The sequence below is a fragment of the Hypomesus nipponensis genome, chromosome 9, assembly GCF_054491055.1.
Source record: "Hypomesus nipponensis isolate SF chromosome 9, ASM5449105v1, whole genome shotgun sequence".
In the NCBI taxonomy this organism is placed as follows: domain Eukaryota; kingdom Metazoa; phylum Chordata; class Actinopteri; order Osmeriformes; family Osmeridae; genus Hypomesus; species Hypomesus nipponensis.
Genome location: NC_140369.1, coordinates 25,265,902 through 25,282,500, shown reverse-complemented (window position 1 = coordinate 25,282,500; position 16,599 = coordinate 25,265,902). Strand labels below are relative to the sequence as shown.

The 16,599-nt window shown below is 53.8% G+C and overlaps 1 protein-coding gene across 2 annotated transcripts in view; it reads left to right on the top strand.

The window, feature by feature from the left end:
• The window catches only part of LOC146273964 (NACHT, LRR and PYD domains-containing protein 3-like), a 184,679-nt gene that overhangs the window by 133,657 nt on the left and 34,423 nt on the right, over positions 1 to 16,599 (top strand). The window lies entirely within an intron of this gene.

Sequence of the window (16,599 nt, the reverse complement as noted above, 5' to 3'; positions counted from 1 at the left end):
CTGTGCAGTAGTCACTCTGTACGGAGCCACAGCACTGATATGGCTGTGCAGTAGAGTCACTCTGTATGGAGCCACAGCACTGATATGACTGTGCAGTAGAGTCACTCTGTACGGAGCCACAGCACTGATATGACTGTGCAGTAGAGTCACTCTGTACGGAGCCACAGCACTGATATGGCTGTGCAGTAAAGTCACTCTGTATGGAGCCACAGCACTGATATGACTGTGCAGTAGAGTCACTCTGTACGGAGCCACAGCACTGATATAGCTGTGCAGTAGTCACTCTGTATGGAGCCACAGCACTGATATGGCTGTGCAGTAGTCACTCTGTATGGAGCCACAGCACTGATACGGCTGTGCAGTAGAGTCACTCTGTACGGAGCCACAGCACTGATATGGCTGTGCAGTAGAGTCACTCTGTACGGAGCCACAGCACTGATATGGCTGTGCAGTAGTCACTCTGTACGGAGCCACAGCACTGATATGGCTGTGCAGTAGAGTCACTCTGTATGGAGCCACAGCACTGATATGGCTGTGCAGTAGAGTCACTCTGTACGGAGCCACAGCACTGATATGGCTGTGCAGTAGAGTCACTCTGTACGGAGCCACTGCACTGATATGGCTGTGCAGTAGAGTCACTCTGTACGGAGCCACAGCACTGATATGGCTGTGCAGTAGAGTCACTCTGTACGGAGCCACAGCACTGATATGGCTGTGCAGTAGAGTCACTCTGTATGGAGCCACAGCACTGATATGGCTGTGCAGTAGAGTCACTCTGTACGGAGCCACAGCACTGATATGGCTGTGCAGTAGTCACTCTGTACGGAGCCACAGCACTGATATGGCTGTGCAGTAGAGTCACTCTGTACGGAGCCACAGCACTGATATGGCTGTACAGTAGAGTCACTCTGTATGGAGCCACAGCACTGATATGGCTGTGCAGTAGAGTCACTCTGTATGGAGCCACAGCACTGATATGGCTGTGCAGTAGAGTCACTCTGTACGGAGCCACAGCACTGATATGGCTGTGCAGTAAAGTCACTCTGTATGGAGCCACAGCACTGATATGGCTGTGCAGTAGAGTCACTCTGTACGGAGCCACAGCACTGATATGGCTGTGCAGTAGAGTCATTCTGTACGGAGCCACAGCACTGATATGGCTGTGCAGTAGAGTCACTCTGTACGGAGTGTGGCAAAGAAAAGAGGTTGGGCGGAGAGTAAGTGGTAGCTTCTTTATTCCAGCCAAAATCAACTTAAAAACACCCAGCAGACAGGGTCCGGTGGCCCGTTAAAGTGGTAAAACAAAGAAAGTCGGCAAAAAAGAGACAAAACACAAAAAAGGGTCGGAACCCGGGGTCCGTCCTGTGCTGTCTCCGTGGTATTTTAGCGAGAGAGGGGGCCGTGCCCGCTTTCATCGGCCGAGTCTGGGGAAAAAAGGAGAGAGATTAGTCTCTGGTAGCGGTTTGTAGCTGCGCTGTGATTCCCCCCCAAACTGGACTGGTCTCGCTTCTTTATGGCACGGCTGACGAGGTCTAATTCGGCGCAGGTGTGTCTTATTATCCCTCGCCAGCCGTGCGCAATGAGAGGTGTCCACTCGGGAGCTGTCCTTGGTGGGTCCCAGGCGGGTCCAGCGCAGCTGCCCACAGCGCGTGCAGCCGGGAGAGGCCGTCGGCGTTACCATGTTGCGTTCCCGAACGATGGCTAACGTCAAAACAGAAATCCTGCAGAGACAGGAACCACCGGGTGATCCTGGCATTGCTGTCCTTGGCCCGGGCCATCCATTGTAGGGGTGCGTGGTTGGTCACCAGGGTGAAGCGTCGGCCCAGTAGGTAATAGCGGAGCTCCTGCAGGGCCCACTTGATGGCCAGGGCCTCGCGTTCCACGGTTGCATACCGGCTTTCGGCAGGGGTTAGTTTGCGGCTAGAAAAGAGTATGGGGTGCTCTTCACCCCCGAAGTCTTGGGAGAGAACCGCCACCAACCCCGTCTCTGAAGCGTCCGTCTGAAGGAGAAAGGGGCGGTCGAAGTCTGGGTTCCGTAGGACCGGCTCCGTGGTGAGGGCTTCTTTTAGCTTCAGGAACGCTTCTTCCTCAGCGTTTGTCCATACCACCACCTCGGGGCGGCCCTTCTTAGTCAGGTCTGACAAAGGGCCGGCGATAGAGGAAAAGTTGGGGACAAATCGCCTGTAGTAACCCGCCAGTCCTAGAAAGGCTCGCACCTGGGTTTTTGTCCTTGGAGTAGGGGTGTTACGCACCGCTTCTACTTTGGCCTGTTGTGGCTTCACCATGCCCCTGCCAATGGTATATCCCAGGTAGCTTGCTTCTGACAAAGCGAGGCTGCACTTCTTCGGGTTGGCGGTTAGGGACGCCCGTCGTAATGCTCCCAACACCTTCCGGAGGTGCTCCATGTGTTTGGCCCAGGTCCCTGAGTGGATCACAACGTCATCGAGGTAGGCAGCAGCGAATTCCCTGTGTGGCCTCAGCACGACGTCCATTAACCGCTGGAAGGTCGCAGGCGCCCCATGTAGGCCGAAGGGTAGCATCCTGTATTGCCAGTGGCCGCTGTGGGTGCTGAAGGCGGTTTTTTCTTTAGCCGACGGAGTCAGGGGCACCTGCCAGTAGCCCTTGGTAAGGTCGAGAGTGGACACGTAGCGAGCCGTTCCCAGTCGGTCTATCAGCTCGTCCACTCTGGGCATGGGGTAAGCGTCGAACTTGGAGACTTTGTTTAAACGGCGGAAGTCGTTACAGATGCGCAGACTCCCGTCTGGCTTGGGGACAGCAACGATTGGGCTGGACCAGGGACTGTGCGACTCCTCTATGACGTTTAGTCGACGCATTTCGGCTACTGCCTCCTCTACCGCTTTCCTCCTGGCTTCGGGTAAACGATATGGCTTCAACCGGACCCGTACTCCCGGTGGGGTAACGATGTCGTGGTGTAGCAGTTGGGTGTAGCCCGGGCTAGGGTTGAACACGTCTTGGTGCTGGCTTACAAGTTCCCTCACTTCCTGGCGCTGCGTGGGGGTGAGGTCCTCGCCCATGGCAACGTCTTCGAGAGGACGGGCAAAAGCAGAGAGGGGGGGAGGTTCGGGTTCCTCCCAGCGTTTCAGCAGGTTGACGTGGTAGGTTTGGGTATCCTTTCTCTTCCCTGCCTGGTGCACCCTCTAGGTGACCGGACCCAGCTTCTCCGTCACGGTGTACGGGCCTTGCCAGGCCGTGAGAAATTTACACCGAGCATTTGGTATCATGACTAACACCCGGTCCCCCGGGGAGAACTCTCGTGGCTGGGCGGGTCGGTTGTAGGTTCTCCGCTTTGCGCGCTGCGCCGCCTCCATGTGCTCCTTCACTACGGGTCGTACGCGTCGGATCCTCTCCTCCATTTCCCGTACATGCTCGATCATCGTCCGCAGGGGGGATGGCTGTTGCTCCCAGGCCTCTCTCACGACATCCAGGAGCCCCTGTGGTCGCCGGCCGTACAACAGCTCAAATGGAGTGAACCCGGTGGATGCCTGGGGCACCTCCCTCACAGCGAAAAGGACGTACGGAAGCATAAGGTCCCAGTCCCGGCTGTCTTCAGTCACCACTCTTCTGAGCATTTTCTTCAATGTTTGGTTGAAGCGCTCGACTAGGCCGTCTGTCTGGGGGTGGTATACGGAGGTGCGCAGGTGGTGAATCCGTAGCAAACGGCAGAGGTCGGCCATCAACCGGGAAACAAACGGGGTACCTTGGTCCGTCAGTATGTCCTTTGGGATCCCGGCCCTGCTGAACAGCTGGACGAGTTCCTTGGCGATGGCTTTGGACGTTGCTTTACGCAGCGGAACAGCTTCCGGGTACCTGGTGGCGTAATCCACCAGCACCAGGATGTACTCGTGTCCGCGACCTGACTTCGGTAGAGGTCCTACTAAGTCCATGCCCAGCCTCTCGAAGGGGGTCTCGATTATAGGCAACGGGATGAGGGGCGCTGGCGGTGGTTTTTGGGGAGCGGTCTTTTGGCATTCGGGGCAAGTCCTGCAAAGGCGTTCGACGTCCGCTCTCATCCCTGGCCAGAGGAATCGGGGTTGGATTCGAGCCAGGGTATTATGGATCCCCAAGTGGCCCCCAAGGGGATGCGAATGGGCCAGCTCCAGGACCGTGAGCGTTTTTCCCCGTGGTACCACCAGGCGGCGTACGTCCTCCTCACCTCCTTGGGTGACGTGATACAGGAGTCCGTTGGAGATAGAGAAGTACGTTGTAGGGAGCAGCGTGGGGCCGTGCGGCTTCCCTTCTATTTCCCGGACCTGTGCCCAACAGTGCTTCAGTCTCTCGTCCTCCTGTTGTTCCCTTTGTAAGGAGCCCCGGAGGGCGGCCTGTTGGAAGAGGTCGGAGAGAGGGTTAACGGACAAGGGAGGCTCACCTTCGCCGTCCGCTTCCTCTTCCGCCAGGTAGGACACTACTGGTGGGCCAGCGCACGGGGCTTCAGGCCGTTGGCCTTGCTTGGGGTTTCGCCGGGTGCGCAGTAATTCTTCCAAGCCCGGCCAATCCCGGCCGAGGAGAAATGGAACCAGGAGTCCACGAACCACTCCCACTCGCAGGGTCCATCTGCCTGGCCGGGCTGATACCTCGAGCGCCGTTGCAGGGACCTCACGTGTGTCACCGTGAACACAGGAAACCGGGAGGGAGCCCTCTATCCGCTGCCCCCGTGGTAGCAGTGAGGGCCGCACCAGGGATATAGAACTGCCGGTGTCTAGAAGGGCTTGAACCGGTTTTCCTAGGATCTTGACCGTACGAAAGGGTGCCCCCTCTTGGGATTCCCCGTGCAGCGTACAGCCCACCTCCCAGGGACGCTGACTCGGTCTGGGGCTCCTGGCCCCGGGGTCGGTTGGCATAGGCTCGTCTACGGGGTAAGACCGGGAAGGGGCCCTGCCCGGCGGCGTCTTTGGGCTGTAGGAGTTGTTTGGTCTGGGGGGTGGCGTCCTAGGGCCCATGTGAGTTCCGTTTTCCTTTGGGCGAAGTGATGTCATGTACCTGGCCGCTTCCGCCCGCTCCGCCAGCAGGACCATTTCCTGTATCGTATCGGGGTCTAGCTGTGCCACCGCCCTCCGGTCGGCAGGAGGGAGCCCCCTCAGGAAACGGTCCATGACGACCTGGTCTGCGACGCCCTTGGGACCATGCCGTTCAGGTTGTAGCCACCGGTATACAATGCGCTGAAGCTGGGCCATTTGGACGGGAGGAGGAACCCCCGGGACATAAGTCCAGGTCTGATACTGTTGGGCTGCCGCTCCTGGGGATAACCCGGCCCGAGCCAGTACGGCTGCCTTCAGGCACGTATAGTCCTCGGCTTCATCCGTTGGAAGGGCGTAATAGGCCCGCTGGGCTTCTCCGCTCAAGAACGGGGCAAGCACCTTAGCCCACTCAGCCCGTGGCCAGCCTTCCCGGAGCGCCACCACCTCGAAGGTGTGCAGGTACGCCTCGATGTCATCGTCGGCCGTAAGCTTGGTCAGGACCTGGCTGGCTGCGCGCCGTGTATCAGTGGTTGCCGCGTGTTGCGCCTGTAGCCACCCTCCCGTCAGTTGGCCTAGATTTGTTACCAGCTGTTGAGTCACCCTCTGTTGGTCTATGGATGCTTGGAGTAGGTGGCCCAGTATAGTAGCGGGGTCGACAGGGCCCTCCTCTTGGCCTGGGGATTGGCTGCTCCGCTGATCCATCTTCTTTGCCGCGGCCTAACTCAGTGCCCGCATTCTCCACCACTGTGGCAAAGAAAAGAGGTTGGGCGGAGAGTAAGTGGTAGCTTCTTTATTCCAGCCAAAATCAACTTAAAACACCCGGCAGACAGGGTCCGGTGGCCCGTTAAAGTGGTAAAACAAAGAAAGTCGGCAAAAAAGAGACAAAACACAAAAAAGGGTCGGAACCCGGGGTCCGTCCTGTGCTGTCTCCGTGGTATTTTAACGAGAGAGGGGGGCCGTGCCCGCTTTCATCGGCCGAGTCTGGGGAAAGAAGGAGAGAGATTAGTCTCTGGTAGCAGTTCGTAGCTGCGCTGTGATTCCCCCCCAAACTGGACTGGTCTCGCTTCTTTATGGCACGGCTGACAAGGTCTAATTCGGCGCAGGTGTGTCTTATTATCCCTCGCCAGCCGTGCGCAATGAGAGGTGTCCACTCGGGAGCTGTCCTTGGTGCCAGTGGTCCTTTGTGGGCGGCGGCTGGACCCACGCTGATACCAGCCTTTACGTGGCTGCGACATCACAGGAGCCGCAGCACTGATATGGCTGTGCAGTAGTCACTCTGTATGGAGCCACAGCACTGATATGGCTGTACAGTAGTCACTCTGTATGGAGCCACAGCACTGATATGGCTGTGCAGTAGAGTCACTCTGTACGGAGCCACAGCACTGATATGGCTGTGCAGTAGAGTCACTCTGTACGGAGCCACAGCACTGATATGGCTGTGCAGTAGAGTCACTCTGTATGGAGCCACAGCACTAATATGGCTGTGCAGTAGAGTCACTCTGTACGGAGCCACAGCACTGATATGGCTGTGCAGTAGAGTCACTCTGTATGGAGCCACAGCACTGATATGGCTGTGCAGTAGAGTCACTCTGTATGGAGCCACAGCACTGATATGGCTGTGCAGTAGTCACTCTGTACGGAGCCACAGCACTGATATGGCTGTGCAGTAGAGTCACTCTGTACGGAGCCACAGCACTGATATGGCTGTGCAGTAGTCACTCTGTATGGAGCCACAGCACTGATATGGCTGTGCAGTAGAGTCACTCTGTACGGAGCCACAGCACTGATATGGCTGTGCAGTAGAGTCACTCTGTATGGAGCCACAGCACTGATATGGCTGTGCAGTAGTCACTCTGTATGGAGCCACAGCACTGATATGGCTGTGCAGTAGAGTCACTCTGTATGGAGCCACAGCACTGATATGGCTGTGCATTAGAGTCACTCTGTACGGAGCCACAGCACTGATATGGCTGTGCATTAGAGTCACTCTGTACGGAGCCACAGCACTGATATGGCTGTGCAGTAGAGTCACTCTGTATGGAGCCACAGCACTGATATGGCTGTGCAGTAGAGTCACTCTGTATGGAGCCACAGCACTGATATGGCTGTGCAGTAGAGTCACTCTGTACGGAGCCACAGCACTGATACGGCTGTGCAGTAGAGTCACTCTGTACGGAGCCACAGCACTGATATGGCTGTGCAGTAGAGTCACTCTGTACGGAGCCACAGCACTGATATGGCTGTGCAGTAGAGTCACTCTGTACGGAGCCACAGCACTGATATGACTGTGCAGTAGAGTCACTCTGTACGGAGCCACAGCACTGATATAGCTGTGCAGTAGTCACTCTGTATGGAGCCACAGCACTGATATGGCTGTGCAGTAGTCACTCTGTATGGAGCCACAGCACTGATACGGCTGTGCAGTAGAGTCACTCTGTACGGAGCCACAGCACTGATATGGCTGTGCAGTAGAGTCACTCTGTATGGAGCCACAGCACTGATATGGCTGTGCAGTAGAGTCACTCTGTATGGAGCCACAGCACTGATATGACTGTGCAGTAGAGTCACTCTGTACGGAGCCACAGCACTGATATGGCTGTGCAGTAGAGTCACTCTGTACAGAGCCACAGCACTGATATGGCTGTGCAGTAGAGTCACTCTGTATGGAGCCACAGCACTGATATAGCTGTGCAGTAGAGTCACTCTGTATGGAGCCACAGCACTGATATGACTGTGCAGTAGTCACTCTGTATGGAGCCACAGCACTGATATGGCTGTGCAGTAGAGTCACTCTGTATGGAGCCACAGCACTGATATGACTGTGCAGTAGTCACTCTGTATGGAGCCACAGCACTGATATGGCTGTGCAGTAGAGTCACTCTGTATGGAGGTTTGATGTGACCAGTGACTGTGGTGTGTGTGGTGGCTCATGTTATTTTACACTGCTGTGTCTCCAGCCAGTGTGCACAGGGCCGCTCATAGTAATCAGATAAGATCATGTACCGAGGAGAGAGACGGGCTCAGCGCAGGAAGCAACGCTGGCTGAGTAGGAGACAGAGATGGGTGAATCTGTGAATGTGTGTGTGTGTTTACACAGTGCGTGTGCACACACATGAGGCTGTATGCTTGAGAGAAGATGCCTGTGCACACTGTGAGGACTGTACATGATCTCCACACTGTGAGGACTGTACATGATCTCCACACTGTGAGGACTGTACATGATCTCCGATCACACTGTGAGGACTGTACATGATCTCCACACTGTGAGGACTGTACATGATCTCCACACTGTGAGGACTGTACATGATCTCCACACTGTGAGGACTGTACATGATCTCACACTGTGAGGACTGTACATGATCTCCACACTGTGAGGACTGTACATGATCTCCACACTGTGAGGACTGTACATGATCTCACACTGTGAGGACTGTACATGATCTCACACTGTGAGGACTGTACATGATCTCCACACTGTGAGGACTGTACATGATCTCACACTGTGAGGACTGTACATGATCTCCACACTGTGAGGACTGTACATGATCTCCACACTGTGAGGACTGTACATGATCTCCACACTGTGAGGACTGTACATGATCTCCACACTGTGAGGACTGTACATGATCTCCGCTCGGTGGGATCTCTCAGTCATGGGTGAGCACTAGAACCTGGACCCTAATGTGCAGATATGGAGGATGTTTCTAAAGCTGCCCGGCTCAGGGCTTCATTCAGCCTGCATTATCAGAAGCATTTGATTGGCTGGGAGGTGGGCCTCTGTGCAGGGTCACCCCGGGGCCAGCCGCCACGCACGTTTCAACAGCTCATATTTCACTGCAGTCTTCTGAGGGGGCCTGCTTGTTGCCCGTCACCTGGTCTCTCTCTCTCTCTCTCTCTCTCTCTCTCTCTCTCTCTCTCTCTCTCACACTGTGACGTCACCAGAGGCTGGGTCCTGGAGGGGTGCTCCATTCCTGGAGGTGGCTGCAGCCCTGAGCAGCTGTAGCTCCCTCTGCTGGGGGAGTCGGGAGCTCCATCCCTCCCTCAAAGCGGGGCATTCCTGCACACCTGGGACTGATCAGACCCTGATGACCAAAAGGGTTTGGTTAAAGAGGGAGAGCCACAGTTAAGTGGGGTGGGGTGAGGAGAAGGATTCCTGCAGAAGGAAGAGGCGCCGTATACGTTTTTCTGTCATCGTATGCAAGAGTTGAACGTTTTTTGTTACTTCTGAGGATCGGTAATAAACCCCTTGTTTTGGTTCAACCCCGGTGTCCTGGCACTATTTGGAGCTGTCCCGCTGAGGGCTGTGTGGCCTCTCGTGGCATCACAACACATACACATGCTGTACTGTACTTAATAACACACACACACATTATGTTCGTTTTCAGACAAAATGCTGGTATCATGTGTTGGTGCTGTAGGAAGATTGCCCAGTTTGTTGTCATACGTCACTCTCTAATTGCTTGATTGTGTTATGCAACACGCTTTTTAATCTGACATCTCATTTAATTTGACGTTTCATTAACCTGGGATCTGGGCGCTATTTCACAACGGGTTTCTGGATATTAATTGTTGAGTTGCACAAGAAGAAGTTAGATTTTAAATAACGATAACAAAATGAGCAAGGAGATGAATTAAAATGGTATATAATTTTTTGTGAAATGCGTCATATTCATAACACGTTGCTGTATAACTCATGATCTTAGGAGACTCCAATCTGCTGTGGTGGTTAACCCTTGTGCTGCCTTCGGGTCACATGACCAAAAGGTTCATAACGAACCATCGTTGTGTTTACCCAATTTTACCCAATACAAAAGCAAATACAAATAATTTTCTTTTAACCTTCGCAATGTGGGGGGTCTGAGACAGCCCAACGGTTAAAAGAAAATGCTTCACTTTGTTTTTGTATGCGGTAAAGTTGTCGCAAACGACGGTGGGTCACAATGACTGATGGGTCAGAATGACCCGAGGAGAATACAAGGGTTAAGTCTCATTTTAAGGGGATGGGGGTGGTGTCAAGGGCCTCTCTCTTCTCTGAGGACCTGGATGACATCTCTCCATGGTGGACAAGGAGCAGCACCATGTCTGACCCTCCTCTCTGCCCCCCCAGCCCAGGGACACATGGTTAACGCCAGCAACATGGAGGTGTTCACACCATCACCCCTCCTCCCTTCATACTTCTTTAAAAAATGTGCTTTCTCCATCTTTTTATTTTTCAAATATTTTTCTTTCTTTCTTTCTTTTGCTCTCTCCCTCTTTCTCTCCCTCTCCCTCTCCCTCCCCCCCCCCTCTCTCTCTCTCTCTCTGTCTCTCTCTCTCTGTCTCCCTCTCTCTCTCCCTATCTCTCTCTCTCTCTCTTATTCTCTCTTCGTTCCTTTTAAAATGTTTATCTAAAGTACCACGCACACCCTATCCCCCCCGGGAGTCAGATATGGAATGCAGTCCCCCTGCCTCCACAGCGGTGACTTCCTAGGCTCCATCCACCACTCCTCCCCCCACGTCATCACACCTCCCTACGGCCGCCTCCACCTCCCAGCACTCCATTACCGCCCACCCTGATCTCACGGGGGCCAGCGACGACGCCATCCTGGCGGACTACGTTACAGACTGGGAGACCAAACCCCCATCCTCACTCCCAGCCCCTTCCACCCCATCTCTCCTCCCCCACCCTCACTCCCAGCCCCTCCCACCTCATCTCTCCTCCCCCACCCTCACTCCCCCCCTCTGCCCTCTGTTTCCCTGCTGGCCACCACCACCTCCCCCATCTACCTCCCTGAGGCCCCCATCTACCCCCCTGAGGCCCCCATCTACCTCCCTGAGGCCCCCATCTACCTCCCTGAGGCCCCTATCTACCTCCCTGAGGCCCCCATCTACCCCCCTGAGGCCCCCCATCTACCTCCCTGAGGCCCCCATCTACCTCCCTGAGGCCCCCCATCTACCTCCCTGAGGCCCCCATCTACCTCCCTGAGGCCCCCATCTACCTCCCTGAGGCTCCCCATCTACATCCCTGAGGCCCCCCATCTATCTCCCTGAGGCCCCCATCTACCCCCCTGAGGCCCCCCATCTACCCCCCTGAGGCCCCCATCTACCCCCCTGAGGCCCCCCATCTACCCCCCTGAGGCCCCCCATCTACCTCCCTGAGGCCCCCATCTACCTCCCTGAGGCCCCCATCTACCTCCCTGAGGCCCCCATCTACCCCCCTGAGGCCCCCCATCTACCCCCCTGAGGCCCCCCATCTACCCCCCTGAGGCCCCCATCTACCTCCCTGAGGCCCCCATCTACCTCCCTGAGGCCCCCCATCTACCTCCCTGAGGCCCCCATCTACCCCCCTGAGGCCCCCATCTACCTCCCTGAGGCCCCCATCTACCTCCCTGAGGCCCCCATCTACCTCCCTGAGGCCCCCCATCTACCCCCCTGAGGCCCCCATCTACCCCCCTGAGGCCCCCCATCTACCTCCCTGAGGCCCCCATCTACCTCCCTGAGGCCCCCCATCTACCTCCCTGAGGCCCCCATCTACCCCCCTGAGGCCCCCATCTACCTCCCTGAGGCCCCCATCTACCTCCCTGAGGCCCCCATCTACCTCCCTGAGGCCCCCCATCTACCCCCCTGAGGCCCCCATCTACCCCCCTGAGGCCCCCCATCTACCTCCCTGAGGCCCCCATCTACCTCCCTGAGGCCCCCATCTACCCCCCTGAGGCCCCCATCTACCTCCCTGAGGCCCCCATCTACCTCCCTGAGGCCCCCCATCTACCTCCCTGAGGCCCCCATCTACCCCCCTGAGGCCCCCATCTACCTCCCTGAGGCCCCCATCTACCTCCCTGAGGCCCCCCATCTACCCCCCTGAGGCCCCCATCTACCCCCCTGAGGCCCCCCATCTACCTCCCTGAGGCCCCCATCTACCCCCCTGAGGCCCCCATCTACCTCCCTGAGGCCCCCCATCTACCTCCCTGAGGCCCCCATCTACCTCCCTGAGGCCCCCATCTACCTCCCTGAGGCCCCCCATCTACCTCCCTGAGGCCCCCATCTACCTCCCTGAGGCCCCCATCTACCCCCCTGAGGCCCCCATCTACCTCCCTGAGGCCCCCCATCTACCTCCCTGAGGCCCCCCATCTACCTCCCTGAGGCCCCCCATCTACCTCCCTGAGGCCCCCATCTACCTCCCTGAGGCCCCCATCTACCTCCCTGAGGCCCCCCATCTACCCCCCATCTACCTCCCATCTACCTCCCTGAGGCCCCCCCGAGGCCTCCCCTGTCTGCGCCTCCTCTACGGTAATTATTCTCTCCCCCCCTGGAGCTTTGACCCTGTCTCACTGGCGTTGCCTACGTGGATGCAGAGATTGTTATCCATGTGCCCGACCTCTGTCTCCTTCTGTCCCTCTGAGTGTTACTCCACTCCGGAGGTCAGGTGGCTTGGACCACTGGACACCCGGCCTGGGTTTCCTTACAGGTTCCTGGAGGGGCCTAGCCCCTGTCTCTTTGTGTTACAGCCTGGGTTTCCTTACAGGTTCCTGGAGGGCCCTAGCCCCTATGTCTTTGTGTTACAGCCTGGGTTTCCTTACAGGTTCCTGGAGGGCCCTAGCCCCTATGTCTTTGTGTTACAGCCTGGGTTTCCTTACAGGTTCCTGGAGGGTCCTAGCCCCTGTCTCTTTGTGTTACAGCCTGGGTTTCCTTACAGGTTCCTGGAGGGGCCTAGCCCCTATGTCTTTGTGTTACTGCCTGGGTTTCCTTACAGGTTCCTGCAGGGTCCTAGCCCCTATGTCTTTGTGTTACTGCCTGGGTTTCCTTACAGGTTCCTGCAGGGCCCTAGCCCCTATGTCTTTGTGTTACTGCCTGGGTTTCCTTACAGGTTCCTGCAGGGTCCTAGCCCCTATGTCTTTGTGTTACTGCCTGGGTTTCCTTACAGGTTCCTGGAGGGCCCTAGCCCCTATGTCTTTGTGTTACTGCCTGGGTTTCCTTACAGGTTCCTGCAGGGTCCTAGCCCCTATGTCTTTGTGTTACTGCCTGGGTTTCCTTACAGGTTCCTGCAGGGTCCTAGCCCCTATGTCTTTGTGTTACTGCCTGGGTTTCCTTACAGGTTCCTGCAGGGTCCTAGCCCCTATGTCTTTGTGTTACTGCCTGGGTTTCCTTACAGGTTCCTGCAGGGTCCTAGCCCCTGTCCCTTTGTGTTGTAGCCCGTGACCCTGGCAGATGTCCGTTCACTCACTCTGACCCTTGCTTATCAGTTCTCCGATCTGCTCGTTGATGGGATTTCTCAGACTCCACCCCCTTCTAAAGACCAAGCAAAAACAGGTTCCACAAAAAAGAGGGCACTTTATTTTCCACAAAAAGACAACAAAAATCAACTCAGGCAGGGTTTTTCTTCCTTCTTCCACCAGCCAACAAAAATCCACAAAAGTTTAAACAAAAATGACTTTCCCCTTCTAAAGCCGTCCTTCACTCACCCAACTTCTCCCTGGTCCAAACTAGCCAGCCATGTGCCCTTTGTCTCTCAGGGGGGTATTCCAGAAAGCAGGTTATGTGACATACCCGGGTAAGTTAACTCCCCAGCTGACACCCAGCGTTGTAGCAACATTGCCAGTAGGTTGCTGCAACATTGTGAATCAGCTGGTGGGTTAACTTACCTGGTTATGTTGCATAACCTGCTTTCTGGAATACCCCCATGGTCTTTCCTCCTGCTCTTTCCCCTCCCCCCCTTTTCTAGTGCTAACTTAATTAGGTGGCTCACACACCTACACCTGTCCACTTGGTGAGGGATTCTGGGAGATGTAGTGTGGTCCATTACCACCATTTTGGGGTGTTGCCACCTCTCTGGTCCAGGGATGTAATATCCCTCCACTACCTGTCCCCTGGTGATGTGACAACTTGTAACGCTTTGACATTGTCGTTCCAACGAGACAAGTGTCCTGTAGCACCACTAGAGGGCAGCACTAGGACATGGCTGCATTGTGAACCACTTGTCTGGGCCTCCTGTTTGTGTCAATTAACGAAACAAAACAGAAATATAATCCAAGTTGAGAGCACACTTGTTAACATAAAGGGAGAATTCCCACTCTCGGGAAACTCCCGGGTTCTGAACTGGTTGCAGTTTCACTCAAGTTCCGTATGAGGGCGCTAACGGTCGAGTGCAGAATGAATGGAGGTCTATGGAGCTATACCCCTCAAAATCCACTTTTCTCAGGATATAACTTTTGTCTAGTAATTTGAATTCTGAAATCGAAAGGGGAGGCAAAAAAAATACACACTGCTGGGTTACATTTTTTTAAAGTCGCCTTTCTGTTATAAAAAGCCTTTGAAAATGGCATTGACGTCATACACATCGTACGACCAGAGCTACTGCTTGACGGCAAGCTCTGGTTACTTCCACTTTTCTCTCGAGGCATCGACAACACAGCTGACAGGTTAGGCTCTCCCTGTCAATACACATGCTAGAAAGAGTTTTGGCTTGCTATGTTGTTGCTAATGTTGCTAATACTCTGACATTCTGGTTTTGCTTCGGATGCCATCAAGCGGGATCTCTGGTCGTAGTCAGTCCTTCACTAACCAATCAGCATTCGTTAGCAGAATGCTAGCGTGTAATGGGCAACAACGACTTACCCTGTAAGAAATCGAAAGGACATAAGTACTCGTTCATTCAACTTTTGACCCGTAATCCATATTGAACATGCAAAAACTACAATCAAATCTGAGATTGATCAACGACAAGCAGGCGATAGAGACAAATTTAGCCGTTTAACTCCTTAGACTCCCATTCATTTTGCACTCGACCGCAATCACTCCCAGTGGAACTCTGGTGGAACAGCAACAAAATTCGGTACAATGGGGCTTAATAGGGAGTGGGCAGGCTCTCCTTAAACAGGCTCTGATGGAGTAGAGCTTGTTGTAAGAGGAAGTGAGGTAGTGCTCAGTACAGCTGATGGTGCAGTATGATGGAGTGGAGCTTGTTGTAAGAGGAAGTGAGGTAGTGCTCAGTACAGCTGATGGTGCAGTATGATGGAGTGGAGCTTGTTGTAAGAGGAAGTGAGGTAGTGCTCAGTACAGCTGATGGTGCAGTATGATGGAGTGGAGCTTGTTGTAAGAGGAAGTGAGGTAGTGCTCAGTACAGCTGATGGTGCAGTATGATGGAGTGGAGCTTGTTGTAAGAGGAAGTGAGGTAGTGCTCAGTACAGCTGATGGTGCAGTATGATGGAGTGGAGCTTGTTGTAAGAGGAAGTGAGGTAGTGCTCAGTACAGCTGATGGTGCAGTATGATGGAGTGGAGCTTGTTGTAAGAGGAAGTGAGGTAGTGCTCAGTACAGCTGATGGTGCAGTATGATGGAGTGGAGCTTGTTGTAAGAGGAAGTGAGGTAGTGGTGGATTATTCTAGTTGTATCTACGTAACCAAGGATCGGGACTAGCCTGATCCGTGTCAGGCTAAAAGTCAAGCTAAACTAAAATGTGTTGCAAATAATTTGAAACAGGCGAAAACAAAATCTCAAAAGACAGTTCCGTCGAGTAAATTCCTGCGCGCAAAGCACTTTAGTCCGTGTTCGGGAACGTAAATTCAGACTTTTTGAAGTGCTGACATGAATGATTCGCGTGTTTAGGCCTACTTCATCTCCAAAAAATATATTAATTTAAATTAACAAGTTAATAAATAATGTCACTTTCTGTTTTCAAAAGCCATTGGTTAATTGACATAAAATAAGGCCTTAGAAACTAAGCAGAGTCTCAAGACAAATTACAATCAATTATGGCGTATCCGTTCTTTGACAAGCCTGTGGTGGATGAAGGTGCTCAGAGTAGACAAAGAGCGTTTATCCCACCAGCCCCAAGGGTCTTCAGAGACAGAAGTAATGCTTCCCTGACCAATATCTGTGGAAGAAGTATAGGTTCAGCAGGCCCAGCATAGTTTATCTAGATATATTTAATTGTCATTCTTAAATAAAATAAAACATATATAGATATATATATAAAATAACACTTTAGCAACTCTTAAGGATGGCAATGAACACATAAGAGCAGCCTACCATCCTTTGTAGAAAGTAATAGAAAGGAGAGTAGACTATAATAGTAGAAAGGAGGGTAGTAGACTGCAGTTTATGTAGGTAGGCCTAGACTATGTAGTCTGCTGGAATCACACACAAGGAAGCAAACCCACTGTAGCCAAGCCTTGACACTGTTCAGTCTGTCTGCATCTGTCTATGTCTTTGCACGTTCTTGAACTATGCCAGGAAATATGAAGGGTATACTTTGCTCCAAGCAGTACCTGAATATTATCATCAGTTTTTCAGGTAATCGTGAAACACAAAGAATCAAGGAGACTTTTTATTCAATTGTATAAAGTATTTTTATTGTTTAAAGTAGCCTATACGTTGACAAGCCTCTATATTACCTCTCCTCTGGCTTCCCGAATATTATAGGTGTAATATACTGTCCCCATGGGTGTTTCCAGGCCCATTGGAAGACTCAGGGGGTGACTGCCTGGTGCCCCCACGGTTGAAAGTGTTTCTAAAATGCCCAGAGTGGCAAAAATGAGACCAAGTGCCCTACTGTCTGCCATTCACATTGTGAAATATGCTTGAGTGCCCAGGATGCCCCACGCATTAAATGACAGTGTGCCCTCTATAAATGTAAAAACATGTCTTAAT